This window comes from Ambystoma mexicanum, chromosome 4p, assembly GCF_040938575.1.
Source record: "Ambystoma mexicanum isolate Mex_15411 chromosome 4p, UKY_AmexF1_1, whole genome shotgun sequence".
Classification (NCBI taxonomy): domain Eukaryota; kingdom Metazoa; phylum Chordata; class Amphibia; order Caudata; family Ambystomatidae; genus Ambystoma; species Ambystoma mexicanum.
In genome coordinates, this window is record NC_090927.1 from 997669298 (window position 1) to 997689287 (window position 19990).

At 45.7% G+C, this 19990-nt stretch overlaps 1 protein-coding gene across 1 annotated transcript in view; it reads right to left on the reverse strand.

The window, feature by feature from the left end:
- Positions 1–19365, reverse strand: part of PRDM1 (PR/SET domain 1) — a 335469-nt gene extending 316104 nt beyond the window's left edge. The window contains exon 1 of the mRNA XM_069606584.1: positions 19147–19365. The gene's annotated coding sequence lies outside the window, so the exon portion shown is untranslated. The remainder of the gene's footprint in view (positions 1–19146) is intronic.
- Positions 19366–19990: the final 625 nt, after the last annotated feature.

Sequence of the window (19990 nt, forward strand, 5' to 3'; positions counted from 1 at the left end):
TGGGGAGTAAACAATGGCCTTTCATTTATATTGAAAATAAAAATGGAAATTGGATTGATGTTCAGGGGCCCAGCTTTCTGCGTCTCCCAATTGTAGCCATGTCTCCAAATCCTGTCGATCTATTTCACTTGTCTCCTTCTGTGCTGCCACGAAAAAGAAGAGGAGTACAATTGCGAGTGAAAAACAATATGCACAAGGGCGACTCTGTACCATAGAGTTATTGGTCTCCATGACATGCTAGAGTGATGTTTGCCTCATTTCTCAGCCTGCTAAACAACATACTAAGGAACGTGAAATGGGTTTCAAGCTACCCTTCCACTGAACCTTAACGTATTGCCTGCGGCAAGATATAGCAGGTTATGCAAATGTCTGAGTTTCAACACCATCCCTGTGGCTCTTCTGACAATGTGTTCTGTTCCTCGAGAGGTACAGTATCTATTTGAGACAGAATCAGAGAGAGAGCTGTCATTGGGAGCTAGAGAATGTTGACATATCTGCACATGGCAGGAATGGAGGGTTGCATGTTTTTTTAATTGTAAGGCCTACTCAAGCCTTGATCTGACTAACCAACCCCCCCCTCTAAGATCTCCTACCACCTTGCATTACACACAACCGCCGCCCACAGACGGCTAACCGAGATGCGACTAAGCTCTGGTCTTTAGCCCTGTCGCATTTTCCCACATCAGTGGGTGGGTAACCAGACCCAAAGTGCTGTAGTCTATCAGATATTTGGCTCTTCCCTATGGCAAACGTACTCCTAAGTTTCTCTGCCAACCCCATAGAAAGGAGATTAGCACTCAGGAACCGGGTACTTGGGCCTTGAACCCATCAGCACTGTAGGTTTGCATCTGCCTTTGCCAATGTCCTTACTTGTGAACTTCACCCCCATTTTTTCTTACAGAGCAAAGCGCAGTGAGACCCCCATTAGTTGCAGATGGGCTCTATACAATATTAAATGTACAGACCCAGAATCCCCTGCAAAGTCACTGTTGCATTCTGGGGAACGAATACAGGAGGCATTTGAAATGTTAAGCATGGTCAGGACTGAAGAAATAACCATTGCACATGTTATGCAAGGTGGTTGAGTTTTGATTGTCCGAGTTTTTCTTTTTTTAATATTTCCCCTATCAGGGCAAAACGTTCTTTTCCTTATACCGAGTCTTTAACTGCCACTAACACACGTTTGTTGTTTCACAGTAAACGCCCTGCACAATAGAGCCACTGGCCAAGAAATACTTAGACCTTCTATGATTGCCCAATGTTCCATAAACCACCCAGGCTCACAACAGAACGCGTCCTTAATATTCTGTGTCCTGCTCAAACAATTTTGCGTATTTAAGGAGAAACGCATTTCCTTTAAAGTGAGTGTGTTTTTTTTTCCTGGGGCTCTGCACGGGCCTCCATTCTCAGTGCCGTGCAATCTTGTGATCTTGGGCTAACAGCATATTCTGGAGTTCCTGCTTGGGCTGATCTAGGGTGGAGCTGCAATGATTCTGAATGAACCATCTGAAATGTACTATTATTGCCCCGGGGACATTCTATATCCAGGATGTGCTATTATTGCCCCGGGAAGCATGCTATATCCATGATGTGTGAAATGAAGTGTGACGTATATCAAAGTCGGACACTGGCAGGTATAGCTCTCAAGTTTACTGATCAAAAGAGAACTGTGTTCAGATTAATAAGTTTAGCTGAGATCAATACATGAAGACATCCACCAGCCCCTCTGGCAAGCTGGCTCCCAACTGACTCCCTTACAAATGACTCTGCTTCCCCGTTCCACTCAACATTCCATTTCTATGACATCACCCAGTCAGCACAATCACATACCAGCTTAGGCAAATCACTAAAATGTGCTATTATTGCCCCGGGAAGCATGCTATATCCATGATGTGTTATTATTGCCCTGGGAAGCATGCTATATCTAGGATGTGCTATTATTGCCCCGGGAAGCATGCTATATCCAGGATGTGCTATTATTGCCCCAGGAAGCATGCTATATCCAGGAATAAATAAATGCTGATTTGCTGTATGAAAAGGCAAGCTCTGTTTAGCAATGTGTCACACTAAACTGGATTCAGGTCCACGTGTCTGGATCTACTCACCCCGCTCCATGGCCATGCCACCTTTTGAAAGGTTACTCTGTCATGCATTTTAGGTCTCCCCACCAAAGAACTGCCCACTTTTTTCATTGCGCTTAAAGCACAGAATTAGTGACCCTCTTTGCACAGAAGGCATCATCGCAGGGGCTGAGGGAAATTAACAGCTGTTATTGCAGACTACAACCATACATAATGAGAGCAAACTATCCATACCACAGAAAATCCACTGGCAAACACATAATAATTGTGTTTATTTATTTAAACATTTATAGCAGTGCACCTAGACTTCGGGCAACTGGGTGCTAGTTAAATAGGTATAATTGCACAGGTAGGTATAGGAGGTAATAGTTGCTAGCTGTTGGAGGCTCTTACCCCTCACCTGTTCCCTCAGCGACGGCCTGGAGAGACATTGTTGACCCTGCCACCCCATCTCTGAAATCAGAGATGTTGCCAGGTGAAGATCTCTATTTCGCTACCTAGCGTTCTCTGCCCGTCAAGCAATTGTTAACGCCACTGTCTGATCTACGGTCAATTTCAAAATCCTCCAGCTTCACCTTTGAAAAGTAGAGATGTCTTAGAAACAAGTAGGCAAGGTATTTGCCGCCCAACTTGTTAGTCATTTTGGACACAGGGAGCAAGTGTTGGCTGCCTTTGCAGGTTTATGTTTTTATTGTAAGCATGGTTCATATGGGTCCCAAGTGTCTTGGCCCCCTATAACCTGAAAAAGAAATGACTTACTGACCAACTTGGAATCCTTGTTACACATTCCACCTGTGTGACATTCCACCTGCCCATAGACACCCAGAAGGGGTGGAGCACCGTCTTCGAAAAACGGTTTTATGGAGCGCAGTCCTGCTCCTGGCACCATATGTAAGTCACCTATATACAATGTTAAGCACTGGGGGCAATTGTAGAGCATAGTCACGTCAGGTCAGGGGGGTAGCCCTTACCTTTACGCTAAGTTGCAGCCAGAGGCATTGATTGCAGAACTGTGCCGGGTCGCATTGCAGTATTGCTGACCCAGCGAGGCAGACTGACATAACCTCACAAGGTTCCAAATGGCGATTTTGAGGAGCTTCCTTGGTGAGAGGTAGGGTGGCCTGTTTGGGTCACGTGGTCAGGGCTTTATGACGCAATTAAAATAGATGTTTTTTTTGGTAGTGGCCAGAACGTGCACGAGTGTGCAGACATGCCTGATAATTTGCAAAGGCACAATAAATTCAGAAAAAAACTTTGATTCTTCAAACATCGGTTCTGAGTTTGTTATGAAAAGTGACTAGTCTGATGAATCTGGAAGCCCCTTGCCATCTTCTTTGGTGTACAGTTGGCTGTCTGAGGCCCGGGCATGTGTATACGTAGTCAGTCACTAGTACACTGAGATGGATTGACCAAACCAACAACACAACTGGAACTGTAGAGGAGCAGTTACAAGCCTCTGCAGGATATCCCCCCACCTCTGCCTCCTAATAGATCCATTTGGTGTGGGCATTTTCTGAAATAAATAGGTGTCATTTTACACATCACTTTTTTCATCAGTAATACTCGTTATGAGTAGTGAGTGGTCTACCTTATTCAATATGTTGACAATACTGCATGCGGTATATATCCTAGGGTCAGGGTATCAAAATACCTTCTAAAAATCAAAAAGGTATTACACCGTAAAATGTCCTCTACCCAAAAAGGTATATATATATAGCATGATTTGCCCTGTGCTAATAAACATGTCCTTCATTACGAGTATGGTGGTAATGGAAAAACAGGCGGTATTAACGCATTCCGTCTGGTTTACTGCTCTACCTGATTCTAGGGATAGAAACTGATACATCAGAAGACCACTTGCTGAGAGACGGAGGTAATTCCTCCAGGCGAAGTAGTAGTAAAAGATGTTTTAGGGTGTCAACTGTGAGTGAATGTGCTTCACGGCTCGCTGAAGCGAAAAGGGCAGTGGATGGGGTGCAATGGTCTGATCATTTACAGCCTTGGAACACTTGAGATCAGTCAAGAGCAGGGGAAGGGAGAATGGTATGTTATACTACTTTTTTTTACATGGACAGATGTGCATTGGAGTGAACCATTTGGGCCCATTTTCTTGAGGGTGGGGGCTCCGCAAACACTCTTAGAGCGGTTCGGCTGACATTGTATGGTCTCTCGCACAGTCACATGGAGACACTTTAAAGCACATGTCCAGAGCCACTTTTGATAACCGGTCTGCAAACGGTCTGAGGTTCCTCCTTTGTCACAGTCAGTGATCGAAGTGAGCGGGAACGTTCGGGAGCAGTCTTGCACTAGTTTTATTTTTTTCTGTTTACCATTCCTCTACTTTTTACGAGCTTATTCACCATTCTATACAGAAGATGTGTCCATTCATGTCCCCGTGCAAGTGTAAGTTGCAATAGGAGCCTTAGTTACTGGTCACATAGACTACTGCAATCCCCCGGCCACAACACTGTGTCACATGTTGCACTATGCTTCCACCTACCCTCGCCACTGCCGAGACCCCAGTTCCTCTACTTCTTTGGGTACACTTCCACCACTGGTCACAGTAGAGGTTTAGGTTTCTTTGTAAAGCCCCCACTGCATAGCCTAACTGCATCTTTGTGAAATTAGATCCCTGGATCCCAATGGGATGGGAGGGAGAATAATGCATTGTGTAGGTAGGCCCAGGCTCTTGGGTCCAGAGTTCCAGATGAGCCGCCATCATTGATGCAGGAAGATTGATGGTTTGGTAAAACAGGTGGGCCCATTCATATCCAAGCAAAGATCATAATCTTAGAAAACCGAAAAATTATCCATCAGCTGGAGGGACATGTCACACTTATTTTAAAATAAAAAGAGGAAAGCAGCCATCATAGGGTAGGTTTAGGAACGGTGCCTTTAAGTAGTGCCAGTAAGGTATCCGCTTCCTCCTTTTAATGCCAAGTGGAGATGGCACAATCTCTGCAAGAACTCGGAGGTTACTTTCCTTCACAGACATGACGAGGGCACAAGTTCTACTCACTTGAAAAGAGTCGTGTCTTGGGCCAATAGACGGGTCTGGTGGTCTGTGTGGCTGTTGCAATCCCATGTGCCTAGAATGTGGAGAGCAGTTCCTGGAAGATCTGCAAGTTCCGCAACAGGAGGCATCTTGACCAGCCAAGAGGTGCTTGCGTGAGACCAGCAGAATAGCCATATGATGACACAGGTTGGGTGGAGATACTGTTTTGCAAATGTCAAAGCTGAAAATGTACACTATCTTGTAGAAAAGGGACTCAGGCATGGAATATGGTGAACTTGTAGTTGGTGCATTGAGGGTCAGGTAATTTCCACAACAACCTCAAGATATTGAATACTGCCAACCATTTGAAAGGTATACAGATCGGGGTGAGGGTGTCAAAGTATGATATATGATAGGTTATTTATAATGCGCTTAATACCCGGGGATCGAACCTGTGTTGCTCTGCGTCTGCGTCGTCTTGCCTGCAAGGCGAGGATTTTGCGCCTGACCTATCCTCCCGGGACAGCAATGCTGGTGCCTTTAACATAGTTTGAATATCTTTAGCTCTCCTTACTTCAGAGCCTGCTTTTAAATGATTGTTCCTGTGAGTGATTGTACCAAGGCTAGAATATATTTATCAGCGCCATACCTTAATATTGCAGTTGTCTGTCAACGATGTGGGAAAGAATTTTGCTGTATTGTCACGCACAACTTCTTCAACCAGACCACTCCATTGTGAGGTTGACCTCATTTACGTGCTGCTTTGCACAGTCTATACGCGAGCTAAAATGAATGCTACAGACGTATAGGGATTAGGGTTCACATATGGCAAACAGATGTAGGTCCTGGGTGTTCTTCACGTTAACAGCCACTTAGTTTCAGGTAGTTGGTATTATTGTACTGGTGTAGGTTTTTAATGGGTCAAGCAGTGAGCATGCACTATGGCCGGCTTTATAGCCAACCATTGCCGATCATCGATAACCATAGTGGAGCACTGCAGACCTTTGTCAGACTATGATCAACCACTGCAAGATCATGTTCGACCATTTTGAATGATCTCTGATTTCTCCCTGTGCATAGTCAGCCAGTGTCAAGCATGGTCAAGTCATCGCCAGAAGGCGGTTCCCTTCTCCAGAGCATGACTGATCATTACCAGACCATGGTCAAACATTGGTAGACCATAGTCGGCAATCACCAAACATGGTTGACAGTCCCAAACTATAATTGAGTATGCGCAGTCATCACCAGACCATGGTTAATCACGGTCACCAATCAGCAGACCATCACCAACCATAGTCTCACACTGCCACTCATTTATTTGGCAGGCTACATCTCTGGTTCCTGTGCCTGGGAACTGGAAGGGGGCATGAGTGACAGAATTGTACTGCAGTGTCATTGTCACAAAACATGGATGAAAATATGTCATTTTATCCATTAACTATTTATCACACCTCCATTCCAAAGTCAACTGGGCACATTTCAACAAATGTGCAACGGAACAGATGAACAAAATAGTAGATCGACAAAACAGACAAGCGTTGAGGGGGATAAAAAAGTTCTGCAATCTAGAACATGTCTGAAGCAAACTTTTTGAAATCTCCAGGGGTCCCATTGCAAGAAATCCAAGTCCACCAGATATTTTCAATGCATCACCCAAGTAGCTGGGCTGAATTCCAACTAAGCTCCTGCAGGTTAGGGAACAGACCTATGGTAAACTCAAAATGGCGTCGGAAACCAGCACAAGTATTTCAGGATGGGGGTGATGCGTTGGAACTTCGATAAAGAAACTGACAGGCAAGTAGCGCCAAGGACACCTTTCAGTGAAGTGAAGGATGATGGGGGAAGGCCGTGCTGCACCCCCGCACATTTTGCTCGCTCGGCAAATCTATTTACTATTCTCTCTTTATTTGTATTAAATTATCCTCTGGCTGCTGCTATTTGAGTTCCATTTTCAATCTCAAACAGTTTAATAAATATAAAAAAGAAGAAAGGAAATCTGTGTATAAGTGAATGACTCAAGACCAACAGCATTCAGTTTACTTTACATTTCTACTCTCTTCCTGACAGCTAGAAGTGTGCTCGGCTGTAAGGTTTCCTTGAGGCCTACATATGAAAAACCACGTTTCTTTTGCGAAACATTATCTTGGAGATTTAAGGCAGAGCAAGAAGCCTGGAGGCGACGAGGGATCAGGAAAACGCGGGGTTTCTTTCATTCTTTCTGACTGATCGCTTGCGTTTTGTAATCTCGTGCGCCAACAGCCGGATTACTCACACTGCGGCTTCTGCGCCACCCGCGCGACTCCTGGAAGCACCAGAAAATGGATGGCTTCACGCAACCGTTGTCAGTATGGACATAACATAATCAATTTATGGCAAAGGTCTTGTGACCCACAACTCAGTTGTTATTTCTTTTGACGCTAATTGTGTTAGTGTTACACTATCTTTTTTTTTGTCCGTGTGCCGACTTGGAAGGCAAAATGATGCGATACTATAAACACACGGGGAGAGAGAGAGAGAGAGAGAGACGCTATATGTGGAAGAAAATCCACTACAGCTCTCTCAGTCTTGGTTAGGATGACGAAAAACAAACCACGTCACCCGTTGAGCATTTTCTCCCGCCTGTCTTTTTAGCTGTTGGTAGCACCATATACAGCCTGTCCTCCATGTTCTTGTTTCTTCCACTCTCGCTCTCTACAGCCTTCTAGTGAGTGAGGTTATAAAACAAGTGGAAAGTTGCCAAGCTATTCGTACATCCTTTACAGCCCTTGTTGCCCCCCACCAACACAGGAATATTTGCCGACTTGGAAGACGCCGCCCACTTGGCAAGCAGAAAAAGCTTGGCCCCTGTGCATAGTGTCCCTGAGCCCGCCTCTGCCGTTTTACAGATTGGCTGGGGCTTGGATTTCTGCACTGTGGGCCCAGGAGCCGTCAGGCGATGCTGGCACCCTGAAAGTGCCACCTTTAAGGGTTGAGTGTTACCCTGTCTGGACCTGTCGGGCATGGAGCGGCACCTGCTCTCTTACTATCGGACTCCAAAAGATTGCCTGTTCTCGTCGTGTCATCTGCATTGGCTGCTGGTCTGAGCTGGTAAGCCCTTCGCTCCTTGTTCTTCCCCTCTCTCCTCCTCAGCTTTCCACCATCTCCATTCGTCCCTTCCCACTACATTGCCACCACCTGTGATAGTTTTTCATTCCTCCTTGTTTTCTCATCCTGACTGGATCTCCTGTTAAGCTCCCCTTGCCAATACGGCCTCTCGTGTCCTCCGCCTCGGATTTGTCTCCTCCTCTTCAACCTTCCTGTCCCCGTTCCTCGCAGCCCACTGTTACTATCTCCATCCCTCTTGCGCTCCTAATCTTTTGCCAATCGTAACTACACCGCCTCGTCTGCATCACTGCTGCCTAACCACGCCTCCTTGCATGCGCTACAGACTCTGCACAGTGGCCTGCATTGACTTTTTGACATTCACCATACCATGCTGCTATCTTAATGTATCTTGTTTATCTGCCCTCAGTCTCTACTTGCTCTTTACCTGCCTCAATCTTTGACCTTGTATGTTGTATGTTGTATGAAGTCTTTGACCTTGTATGCTGCAGCGTGCGTTGCATCATATCTCCCCTGTCTGCAACTACTTAGTTGGCACTCCTCCCCTTTATTTTTCATCTATGCTCTGTGAAGGCATCATGAAGTAAGACACAGACAACAGACTTAAAGTTCAAAATAAAATACTTTATTAAATCAAATGTCAGGATGGTAGAAGGCCTAACTTGCCCTAGGCTAAGGTGGGATGGCCCTACCTGAACGAAACTAAGGAAAGTCTGAGTCAAAGAATTCAACTTAAAAGTCTGTCTGTGTCCAAAACCTATACTTGCCCTCACAACTGAAGCTAAACAATGTGTAGAGATGTCAATAAAAGAAACCGTGTTTAACCTATTCTTCCAGCTCTCTTTCAGCTCCCCTTCCCCAAGTGTAAGAAAGTTCCACAAAAAAGTCTCAACATTACCTTTCTCCAGTTCAAGACAATACCGTTCCAAACACTCCTCGGGGTTCCCTTCCCCAAGTTCCAAGCAACACATTTCAAAAACCAAATGATCTTGAGACTCTGTTCTCGGGATAGCTCATGTGGTTTCCAAATCTCTGGGTTCCCTTGCCCCCGACTTTATCAGCACCACTTATACCTGCTTCAATCTCTTCAAAAGGTTTCACACAACTCATGGTCCACTTGAGCCTCCTTCTGGCTTGCCTCACCAGTTCACTTACAGTGCTCTCATTGGTTTGTTTCACAATGTGCATTTGTTTTGCTTAATTTAAAGTTTCTATTCAATGTGGCATTCAATATGCATTTATTTTGCTTAATTTGAAGTTTCCATTTATTTCAGTATTCAATATGCATTTAGTTTGTTTTGTTTTGCAGATCGTTGATTAATTCCGGTCCTATGGGAGTGCAGCAGTGTTCGAGAGTCCTCCCCAACACTCACCGGTTTCAGGTGTCTTCTCTCAGCAGTTCTCGCTGTTTCTTCTGCACTTCTGGAGTTGGGAAGTCCAAAGCTACGAGCCCAGCTCGTCTGCCTGGTGTTTCCTTCTGCACACCGGCAACCTGAATGCTTCTTCCCGGACCTGGGTGGCGTCCTTTCTTCTCCTGGTGTTTTCGCAACTCCTGCTGATCGCTCAGTATCACAGAGGCTCCCAGGCCTGCGGCAATGACATGGCCTGCTCCTTCTGGGTCCCGCAAGTTGTCTGGGATATGTGCCGGTGTCCTGGCTCCTACAGTCCCACCACGGCTGCCTCCTTGTATCAAGGGCACCCTGTTGGTCTCTCCCGCACAAGCCTCCATGTTGCTCTCTTTGTTGTAGTCTTTCTCTCATTTTATACACCTGCAATCACTTAACAGTTTGCAGGTGATCTCTCTCCATTAGGTCTGCCCGACTTTGATTAAGGAGACAAGCCTGACTGTTACAACACTCTGCAGGCATCTTCTTCGTCCCAGTACTAGAGTGGTGAAATGGTAAATGGGACCACTAGTCTCTTAGTCACCTCTTCCTTCTCCAAGTACTGTCAAGTGCACATGTGGGGAAATGAGAGAAACAGCTTTATAGTATCCCATAAAGGTTGGGGATGGTTAGTTTGGTCTTCAACAGGAAAAGGGGGATACCATGTCTCATCTGCATGTAACCCACTCCCAATTCCAAAGGACTCTCCACTCAGGTGATCCTTCCTCGCTTCTCCACCCCCAGGGTCGGGATCCAAGTGCAATGGCCTTTCCCTGGCTTAGTTGGTGTGAGATGTTTAGGCAGATGGCGAGCGGATAGCGATCCCATTCCTCCTATTTTGTACTGTGTACCAGGTCATTCCTGGAAGAGAGAAGATCGAGGGTGTATTGGGGAGACTTTTGCTCTGAGGTGGAGACCACATTTTGTGGCATCGCCTAGGGGGCTTGTTTATCCACTTTACTTTTTAACATCTATATATGACCCCTTTGTAGAGAGTTGGAAAGATTGGGACTCTTTTTTACAAATTACACGGATGACTTCCAGTTGTCCCTGGAGATCACCGGAAAGTATAAGGATGATCAGGACAAGCTTAGCAAGGTCTATCAGACCATAAAAAACTGCATGACAACTAATTGGTTATGTCTGAATGCCGAGAAGACCAAACTAATGATATATGGGTTAAAAAAGTCAAGAGAGAGTCTGGATCCGGCCTTTGCCAGCTTTTTGGCCGAGGGCAGCCGGAAAGCGGTAGTTATCAAAGTGAAAACTTTAGGCATGTACATGGAAGCCACTTTGAACACAGGTGCACAAGTAGATGCCATCGTAAAAAGCACAAACTACTATTTGAGAGTTTTAAGACAGATGGCTCCTATGAGTGCCAAAGACAATGGTTAGGGCTATTATACTCCCTTGCCTAGATTATTGTAACGCTCTTCTGGGTGGTGCCAGTAAGGAAGACATCTTTAGGCTGCAGGAAATTCAGAATGCTGCTGTTCGTATCGTCTACGGTGTGACGCGAAACAAACCTACCACTACAGCCAGGAAGGAATTGCACTGGTTACCTATGTCAGTCATGATCTTGTTCAAATTGTTGACCCTCTGTCACAAGTGTATCTACGGATCTGCCCCCAGCTCTATCAAGGAAAAGGTTCTTATACATCAGACAACCAGAGATCTTCGATCCACAACCGCCCTCTTCCTCAGAGCGGGTTGTGCTAAGAGAGCGTGTGGAAATGGACGTTGTTTTCCAGTCCTGGTGGCATGTGCATGGAATGAGCAGCCACAAGCACTAAGAAAAGAGGAAAATCACCTAGCTTTTAGAAAATCCTTACAGACCACACTGTTCATGTAAAGTGTCTGTTTGCAGGTTTGGCCTTTTTGCTCTTGTTAGTTAGCGCCTGGACGCCCTTTGGTGCTATATAAATCCAATAACATAACATAACATCTGCATAAGCTTTCATAAGTTCCCGGGACAAGCGAAGATGGTAGAAAGAATTTGTATGACCGTGCTGGATCTTGTGTACCAGGTCCTTCAAGGAAGAGATTGTGGTATCAGAAATGGTTTTAGCAGGATAGACCCGAGGATGCAGGCCATGAGTAGTGAAGAAGCGGCTTTCACCCATAGATTAATAAATGGTGTTGTTGCAAGAAAACTCGTCTGTAGGTAAAATTAGATACCACGTTGTTTTGGGAATGAAGAAAAACAACTGTGATAATCTCCATGCCCCGATTGGTTCTTTCCCTCCGTGGATGGTATCCTGAAGATCAGGTATTTTTAATGCTGAAGGCTTTACAGAGTCTAGACCAAAACCTGGCCATGCACTGCGATCATCAATCTGATACAATGGTTTTGGGAAGCCTGTGCAACTGGAAGATCTTTGTCAAAAACAAGTCTACTAATTCCCTAATTCCGAAGTAGATGGTGTGAAGTCAGCCATTATCAAAAAAGCATAAAATGTGATCATGACTGCCTTATTGCCCACTGAATGCGGTCGTTCTACAATGAATCACCTGGCAGGACTGAACTGTAATAAGTGTCCAACAGGAGATGTTGTTTGGTTTGTCCCGTGGATGCATACTGCTAATGTGTGATGTCCGTACGCACCATTGTTGAGGGTGGCCCACCAGTATGTTGCTGAATGCGTTATTTTGTGAATCATGACACCATGACAGCATCTGTTCCTGTAATAGCTTGGTTGGCAAATACAGGGATTTTACATATATAGATACGGTCCACCTTTCACAATAACCTTCCAGCAGAGATTATCTGGAAGAGGCCTTGTGTAGGTCTCTTTTACTGATTGAAGGAACGTGATAACACAGACAAAATAAATTCTGCTCTGACAGAGCACAGCAATGAGTAATGTCCAAACCGCCTACTCAGCCCCACACTATTACCAAACCAGCAGTGTTCCCAATCATAAAAGTGAAACAGGGACAGCCCTAAAGGTATACCTCCTTCACCCCTTTTAGTGGCACAGGCTGAGGGCAGGCTGTATCTTTCGTTAGTTGCAACACAGCAAAAATCTAACTATTACCCAATGATAAATGGGACTGTCCAGTCAAGGTTGTATGTATCAAGCCTATCTACTTTATTTACATCACAACAGACAGTTCTAGCAACACTACAAAATACAACCTACCCTGTAAAAAGAATGCAGAGGATGCTTTCAGAGAAGCAAAAGGGATGCACTCTGTATAGTGATAGGAGGGTAGTTAGTATGGTTAATAACCAAAACTGTTTAAAGTTATTGGCTGCAGCACAAAGGGAGCAATGGGAGAAATGGGTCTCAATGTGTCTCTAGGTGCCTTCTGGGAAGGACCGGGGGGACAGAACTGCAGTGTACTGTGTGATGTAGGTGTTCTTGGTGCTCGACAGGGTCGAGTCGGCTTCAGGGCGCTTTCTAGGCTTCTGTGACAGACTTCAAGACCGGAGTCAGCTGTGGGTATCAGATGGCAAGACAGTTCGGCGAGCAAAACTGGACGAACGGCTGCAGGCTGACTTACACAGTGGCTCTGGGTCAGGAATCGTTGCCTCAGTGCTGTACAGTGGTTTTGGAGCACTGGTCGAGACGTCTCAGATGTCTTTAAGCGACTGCGGCTTGACAAAGGTCAGCTTTGCAGTCGAATGCAAATAGAGGAACTCGACTGGCTCGAAAGTGTCCTTTAAGGCGGAGGGCGGTAGAAGCTTGTTGCAGCACTTGTTCCAGCTTCTTCAATTGGCTTGTGTTGTCCTTTAAGGCGGATGGCCCACAGCTGTGGTGTGTGTTGCAGAAGTGGCCTTGTACTTGGTTGTAGGTTCAGGGACCTTCTTGCACATCCCACTTAGGAAGCTTAGTGCAGAGCCTAGCAGGGCAAGCTGTGTGCTGGCTGCATACCGGGATATGGTATCTCCCTCTGTTCCCTGGGAGATGTTTAGGGGAGAGATCTTGCTTCCCGTTTTGGAGGTTCTGGCCTTGCTTCACTGGCAGAAGATGTAAGGCAGAATGTACCTTCAGCCAGGGTCCAATGACAAGTTCTTCTTGTTGCTCATTGCAAATTCTTCAGATAATCTGCCAAGAGAGGGGCTCAGCCCTCTTTTAAAGCCAAATGGGCCTCAGGGATTGGTGTAGGTTAAGCCTACATTAACAAACCAATCCTGGAGTCCCCACCAACATTCTCCTGTATGCATGAGGTCATAACCAGAGTGCTTTGAAAATATGTGATACTAAGTCCCACACATCTTCCTGTCTGTTGTGGATAAAAGAGTCTCACTGGTAATGGATCTCTCTGTGGTTCCTGATTAAAGCAGCAGGTCTCACTTGAAGCTGCGGCGAGTCCAGACTCTTGCTCCTGCACACCACATTCTCGTACCCTGCGGGGTGAACTACTGTAAGCACGCAGTCCCAGGCACGACAGCTCACTGTCATAGATACTGAGGGTGGGAGCTGGCTTCAGGTGGACACAGTTACATATGAATGTTTGTTGGGGTTTCTTTTCTCCTTTGTTAACCTCTGCAGCCAGTCCTCATGTGGGCCTGTTTGAATTACCCTCTATTTGGTATGCAAATCACTGCCACTAGCTGCAATGCCCAACAAAGGAGCAGGGTGGATCCATGGAGCCTTTGTTAGTAAATCAGGCTGGTCATGGCAGCGGGAAAATGTGGTCCTCCCCCTTCTGGAAATGCATTGTGTAACCATGGCTATCGTATCCCAACTAAATGTGATAGGGGGGACTGTGCCTGTTGGCTGTGGCCACCCAGAGTACACGGGTCTATGCATTTGTCATGCTGGGAGCATAGGGAAATGTGTGTGGATTAGCCCCACACATGTTCTTGAGGTTGGTCTGTCATCATTCCATTCAATTAAAAATTTCAAAAAGCCCAGGCGAGCGCACACCCGCTGTGCGTATGGTCGGATTCCTCACAGGCGGGGACGAGGGCACTGGCTCACCACACTGAAAATGTACATTAAAATAAGGTGGAAAAAAGTGTGCGTTTGCATGCATTGGTCGCAATGTATGTGGGTCTCAGAGAGTTTGAATGAGAGTGTGTGTGTCTGTTTGCACATGTGGTATGAGGGGGAAGTGCACCGCCACCATGATTGAGGGGGCCCACACCATGAATACGATCTACAGTGGCATACCGTTGTATGTTCTGGGCACAAATTGTATTGGCTCACTATCTGACAACTAATAAGTCTTGCTTCTCACATTGTCACATACATTTAAATTCAACAGTTCAGGGGTCTACGGAGTGCGCTGATGTAGAACTGACAGTGGCACAGCCCAAAAGCGTGATTTAATCGAGGCGCATGGGGCTATACGTTTCAGCGGGCTTGTATGGATAAGTACGCCTTCCCCAGGACCAAAAAACGGAACCTGATTGGTGACCCCTGAGAAGAGGGAAAACACAGGAAGGTATCAGGCTGCAGGAGAACCTGTTTCTTATGTATCACCCTCCTAAAGGGGGTAGTGGCCCATGCTTTAAATGTTATTAAAAAGTGCAACTTGGAGAAAGAACGGTGCTCTTATGTTCCCTTTACCCGTAAAAACAAAACATAAGAACATTGAAAGGGGAAAGTTTGTTTTAAATAGAAAAATTGTTAAAAAAGATCATTCCCAGGGGGTACAGAGAGGACAACACAGAAACTGTGCTTACCCTGGCGGGAAGCATCCATCAGTAGGGTGCCTCAGGCTCCGGAAGGGTGACGAGTTGAATCTTGCTCTGTGGTTTAGTTAGTGAGTCGGATGACTTCCACAAACTAAAAGGCAATGAAGGGAGGCAGGGTGGTCACTGAGTGCTCAATGATTCACTGGGAGAGATACAACAAAACTGGAGACGCATGTGTCTAATGCATACCTTGAAGTGTTGCAGCCGGCAGAAGCAGTGAGTTGGGAGAAGTCCCTTGTTTAAGAAGTGTATCTGCTCTAGATACTCATAGAACGTTTGAGGGCGTGTATCTTACATGTCTCATATTGCTCAGGTCTGCATGAGAATGTATGAAATAACAAAAAAGCCTTTAGTTGGCTGCACACAGAGCTGTAAATTGTTGAATGAGGGCGTTTGTGGATGCGTGTGCTGTAGTTTACCCGGTAGATCTTGTCCGGTGCATCGCTGTTCAGTGGTCTGCGTCCGTCGCCGTGCTGTGGATAGTTGTTGTGGGGTCACTATGGCAACCACTTGTGAAGTCCCGGGAGGGCAATCGCGTGAGATCTAGTACACGCTGGCCCAGGAGAGAGGTGGTTCGCTGCACTCCAGAGCGAGTGGATTATGTGGGAGGTACTGCACTCTGTGTGTGGGGAAATGATATGTGGAGGACTAATCCTGTTGATGGGAGTGTCCAAGAAGGCTGCAAGAGAAGCCCTGCGTTTACTGTGTGTGTGAAATGGCACTGGAGTTGGTGTCCATGCAGAGATGGCTAATAGAGCTGGAATAGTAATTCAAACAGCAAAATCATGTTGACATGGTACGAAAAGGTGGTGGTGCAGGTTCATGACCAGCAATGTGTCTGTATATAAGTGGAAAGATGACAGATCACATAGTCTGGGTAATGTGCACTAGTGTCTGTGATGGAGAATAATACACTTATCAGGAGGGCTGACACTGGGTGTACGCAAGATGGTGCATGTTCTAATGGTGTTGGCGGTCAGGTGTGGAGCCACATCCTGCTGTGCACCAATTTAGTGCACATTAAAATTCAAGTAGTAATCGTTAACAAAAAAAACGGTGGGACCTCTTCATTGAGCCCCCTTTCCATTGTGTGGAGGCAATGTATCCAACATGCCTCTTTATTGAGAAGACTCATTTGTGAGTGTGGGTAGGACACATTGCGCACTACATCAATAATCCACCATTTGAGGTCATCAGGAGAATGTTGAAATTCCAAGAAGTGGGAGACTAGTGGTGCTGTGTGGTTTCTGTGCCGGATCCTAGACCTATGTTCAGTGATCCCGACATGGGCTGCCCTTGTTGTCTGCCCAACATACCTCAAGCCACATGGGCATTCTATGCAGTATATGACATTGGTAGTTTTACAGTTCAACATGAATCTCAATTCCCTTTTTTTTATCAATCTGAAATGTAACTGTTTTGGAGGTAAACTTGCAGGCTCTACAGTTTCCACATGGGAAATGCCCCTTAAGTGGGCATTGGACCCAGTTGCATGTGTTGGATCTGGTCTGTTTGGATCTAGAGTGTACCAGTTTGTCCTTTAAGTTTTTAGATAGCGAAGGTGGTATATTAGGCATACAGGTGGTAATCATGGGCCAATATTTCTTCAACATTTTCTTGATATGAAATGAATTGGTGTAAGTTGCTACATAGGTAATTCTGCCCTGTGCGGTACTCCTCTCTTTAGGTTCTAACAGAGCATCTCTTGGTGTATACCTTGCTCTTTTCAGTGCATGGGGGACCCGTTTTTTCGGGGTACCCCCTTGCTCTGAGATCAGTGCTCAATGTGTTGGCATTTTGATAATAGTCAGTTGTGGAGGTGCAATTGTGCCTCAGCTGGAGGAATTGACTAAACAGTAGATTTTCTTTTAAGGACCTGAAATGGAAGCTTGAAAAGTGTAACGTGGTGTTAAGATCAGTCTTTTTCTTGTATAGTGTACAAGTAAGGTGGCCAAATGCAATTTGATGACTAAGTCAAGGAAATGCATACACTGTTTATCTAATTCCACGGTAAACTGTGTTGGAGGGTGGAAACCATTGATACATTCCAAGAAGTCACATAAATATTCTTGGTTTCCTTTCCAGATCAAGATAATATCATCCTTGTATCTGTACCAACTGCTGATCTGTGAATTACATTGGTTATTGTCTGTAAAAATGTACTCTTCTTCAAAAGCTGCCATGAATAGTGTGGCCAAGCAAGGTGCAAAAGCTGCACCCATTGCCGTTCCGCTAATTTGTAAATAAAATTGGTTGGGAGACTGGAAGAAGTTTTTTCTAAGGGCAATGCTCATACGTTCTACAATTAATTCTGCCGGGACCCTTTGTGTGGTTCTGTGGGTCGAAAATCCTTGTATTTTGTCAATAGCTTCATCTTGCGGTATATTAGTGTACAGAGATTTGATATCCATAGTTACTAATAAGTTGTTGCCTATATCAGATCCCTGGCCTTTGAAGATTTTTATTGTCACCATCGTATCTTTAAGATAGGTAGCTGTGTCTTGGCTAACGGGCTGTAGAAAAACATCCACAGATTTGCAGAGTGGTTCCAAAAGAGAACTGCATCTGGACACAATAGGTCTACCTCTTGGTGTGGTAGAGTCCTTGTGTATTTTAGGGAGTGCGTAATGTTTTACTGTGGCAAAGCAAGCATATATTCTTTGGAAGACAACGGTTGGAATTTCCTTTAGGCTTGAACACACCAGACTTTAAAGGGGGGCAGCATTGGCATATATTGGTGAGGCAACTTCTCACATGTGGCAACTTTCTATGACACTGAGACTAGAGGATACATGCTGTTCTCACAACCAGAACTAAATACACGAAATGTAAATAAAAACAGATTTAGGAACTGCTACTGTGTTCATGCCCATATCATGGACAAATTGTGTTTTTGAAATGTTATTAGATGCAAGACTTAAAAATCATGTGTCAGGCACACTTTAGCCACTCTGCCCCAAAGGGTTGTAGAACACAAGCCCAATGTAATGAGTTCACTTTGATGTTGCGCAATTTTTTATTTATCGGGTGACGCCAGTTAGACCTATATCTAGGTAATGAAATGGGGCTCATTGGCATGTCTGGAAAATGCAGCCCTCGGCCTGGGACCTTGGACTATATAGTGCATACTCCATGAGGGTATCTAAACGTCCACTATGTGCCACAATACCTACCTACATTCCCAAAAGCAAAACCCGGGGAATGACATCACCGATTCCCTGCCCCCTTCCCAAAGACACCACCCACCTGACTCAAACACTTTAAAAACAAAACAAAAAAAGACTGAGAAACACGCAAAGACGCAAACAAAAGAAAAAGAGCAGATGCTGCTAACTGGGCGCCGGCCTTCGGATCTGTGGCAGATCCTACGTTTTCTGCGCACACCTCGATGTGATTGGCCACAAATGGTGTGTTTGTAGTTAATCACATCGAGGCACGGGCGGATTTCCTTGGATCGTAAAACCCAGAGTCTCTGGGGTAAACCCAGAGACTAGGCAGGTATGTGTGCAACCCACTGCTTAATATTTCACGTATTATACTTAACACATTCATACATGACCATGCCATATGAATATTACACATACATTGCGCTCAAGTTTGCATGATAGTCATCCAGTCCTGTATTTTTCCCTAAATTCTTGGACACGCAGTCCCAAATTAATTTAAAACGGGGAAGACAAAACTATAATTTATAGAATGGCAAGGGAAAAAACAGGACGGCGTGAAGTTCTGGCACGAGGAATCTTCAGGGCTCCGAGCGTATTTTACATGGACACCCTAGCACTGCACACTTTGAACTGACAACTGTGATACGTTCAACCGCTTGGTAGATTTGATTTTAGAGATGTGTGCACACGTTCGGAATTTATTTGTACAACCTGAAGAAAAGAGGAACAAAGACATGTCTCGATGCAAGTAAAGAAACAGCCTCACCTTTCTTCCAGACGGAAAGGCTCTGCGATAGGCTGACCAATCAGCGGCGAGCAGGGACGCCGGCTGTCACGCGCAGCACCGGGCCCACGTCCGAGCCCTTATTCAAGCGAGAAAGCAGAGCGGGGCTAAGCGAAGATCTTTTAAGCAGGATATGCGGCGGCCTCCGCAATCCTTTCAGCAGCCACACACATGCAAGAGGACTGCTCGCCTTCTAAAAATACTGCACCTGCTGCTGGGGAAGGGCTCAGAAAGGAAGGAGTGGAGGAACTGCTGCCACCCTCTCCCAGTGGGAGCCCACCTTTCCCCACCTTGGACTTATGACGTCGGCCCGCAACCCTGACTTCATTAGTGCTTCCAAGCCGAAGACAATGGGCCGGCCATTAAGCAGCGCGCACCTCCAGATAAGAACGCCTTAAGCAGATGATAAGCGGAGCATTTAGCTGGCTTTCAAACATTCAGCTGCTTAATCATTCATTCTGATTGCCTGTGGCACAGCCAATCAGAGACGGTGGCGGTGGTTTGGAGGCCTTGGTCCTAGAACCAGCAAGGGAGAGAGGGGGAGTAAATTACTGGGGGAGAGGGTACTGGTAAGGAAGGATGGGGAGAGGCGGGGCGGGCAGTGCATCGTGGAGTAGAAAGAAAGGTCGTGGGGAATAACCTGGAGTGGTGTGAGCATGTGCTAGGAAGGGAGGAGCCGTGAGATGGCGCATAGGTAAAAGATACAATGAGGATATCGGGGTGAACTACATACGTTAAGTGAACAGGGACGCTTTTTGGAATCGCTTGTGGCTTTTAGTTTTCCAAATCATTGATGTCAATGAGTTATTAATACCAATGTCAACTG